The sequence below is a fragment of the Suncus etruscus genome, chromosome 2 (genome assembly GCF_024139225.1).
Source record: "Suncus etruscus isolate mSunEtr1 chromosome 2, mSunEtr1.pri.cur, whole genome shotgun sequence".
Classification (NCBI taxonomy): domain Eukaryota; kingdom Metazoa; phylum Chordata; class Mammalia; order Eulipotyphla; family Soricidae; genus Suncus; species Suncus etruscus.
Window position 1 is genome coordinate 107,649,659 of NC_064849.1, and position 2,257 is coordinate 107,651,915.

The 2,257-nt window shown below is 37.7% G+C and overlaps 1 pseudogene; it reads left to right on the forward strand.

The window, feature by feature from the left end:
* The first annotated feature begins 1,092 nt into the window (after window positions 1–1,092).
* LOC126002931 (uncharacterized) lies at window positions 1,093–1,180 on the forward strand (annotated as a pseudogene).
* Window positions 1,181–2,257: the final 1,077 nt, after the last annotated feature.

Genomic DNA, 2,257 nt, shown 5'->3' on the forward strand with positions numbered 1-2,257 from the left:
ACTCCAGTGTTAACAATAGGCACAAAAAAAGCCATGGTCTTGAGTTAAAAAACATGGCAGAGCACCTAAAGAAAGAAAAGAAAAGAAGAAAAAAAAAACAATATAAATATAAATGGGGACAACTTCAATAACCACACTGAAACAAAGAAATCGACAAAAAGTAGATAGGTAACTAAAAATAAAAATAATGATAATAATAAATGAAGAAAAAAATAATATATAAAAGATAAAAAATGTTTTGTGCTTTTTGCCTTTTTTTTTCCCTCCTGCACTGGCACAGTAAATATTGGGGTCATTTGAAAAGGATTTCACTTGGCCTAAGCGTTATGGGGTTTCTCCACCCTTGGGGTATATTGTTACGGGATTAACTGTAGACTCTGTTCAGGTTCATTTACTCTACCAGTGATGCTTTCGTGGTGTTTGGAAAACTTCTGCTCCGTCCTGGGTGATGAAATAAGACCTCTGTATCTAGAGATCTCAGTATCTGCACAGGTCCAGGAGTGGGATTTATGATGAAGTCTTTCTTTGTGGTTCTAGAAGTTCTGTTCCCTCAGTGTCATTTTAGTCTATCTTTGTGCTTGGTGGTTTTGGTCTTTGCACTGATCCTAGGATAGAACCTAGGATAGTGTCTTTCATTGTGTTTCCAGGAACCCCATTCCGTTGCAATTGTCTCTGCCGGACCTTTGGAACTGGGGATCATGGTTGTTGTGCAGATCGTAGTTCAAACCCTAGACTAGGGCTTTTTTATTGGTCTCAAGATATATTCAGTCCAGTCATGGTTCTAGCAGCCAGTCATCTGTAAATCGCGATCTTGACTTTTGGACCGACCAAAGTGTGTCAAGTCTTCTGATTTTGTCTTATCGTTAGCTGGGGAGGTAGGATAACCTGTTCTTAGGTCAAGTTGTTCCCATTTTCTTTGTTGTCAGGATATCATATCAGAGCTGGCACTTGGTGGCCCAGCGGTATTAAGGATGTCCCAGATGGGATTTGTTTCCTGTAGCTGTTGTGAAGAACGGTGTCAATTCTATATCTGGGATCCTACTTTCCTCTAAATTCTTAGAGATAACTGTAACATCAAGAATATAGAGAATAATCGCTTCTTGGCCTTTTGGCTAAGATCAAGTGTAGTATCTGCTTTTTATCAGTTTAATATCTAGAAAAAAAAGAATATAGACCGTTTGACTGTGTTTGTTTTCTATGCAATTTATGTATTCAGGTATGATAGTGAGGGTTTTTTTATATCAATTTTGATTTGACTTTTTTGAATGGCGTTAAAAAATAGTCTGTATTTAAATTTTTTTGCATGGACCAGTTTTCTCAACCTGACTTATTGAAGTTGCTTTCCTTATTTCACTTCATATATTTTGCCCCTTTACTGAAGATCAACTAACCACATACAGGAGGGTCTGTTTCTGGATTTTCAATTGAATTTCCTTGATCTGTAGAGCCATCTTCATTCAAATATCACACTGTCTTAATTCCTGTATTATACTTTTAATTTTGGGGGAAGACAATAGCTGGCTATACTCAGGGGTAACTGCTTGCAGTGCTCAGGGTTCCATATGAAATCCTGGGAATCAAATCCTGGTCCATTCTCTGCATGCAGAACAAGCACACTTCTAGATGTACTATCTCTCCTTCTCTCTGACCCCATAAAAGAAAGTTCAGTAAATTGTAAATCATTAACTGGATGCAATCCTAATGTGAGAATTATACTATAACCAATTTTTAAATAATTATGAGCATGTTTTAAAATTCCATTAAACAACTTCTTTAATGGAATTTTGTGTTAAAACTAATGACATTTCTGGGCTAAAGGATAGTCCAGAAATTGGCACATATGCCTGGAATACACATGGTCAAAGTTAGAGTTCCTGTTCCATAGGGTTCCCTGAGCATCACCAAATGCAGTTGTGGAGGTCAACAAATACTATGTAATGTGGCCTTTAAAGCCTCCAGCACCAATGGACACTGCAGAGCTGAGCCATATCATATCCTCAGACCCTTCCACTGAATCACTAGCCTTATTGACTGAGAATAGCAGGCAAGGCCCCTAGAACTTATGAACACTGCTTATGAAACATGGTCACACCACACTTCCCACCCCAGAACTATTTTTAATTAATAATTTTTATTGAATCACCATTTTTAATCGAATAACACAGTTAAAAAGTTGTTCATGATCGAGTGTCAGGCATACAGCATTCCAACAACCATACCTTCTCCACCAGTGCACTTTTCCCTTCATCAATGTCAC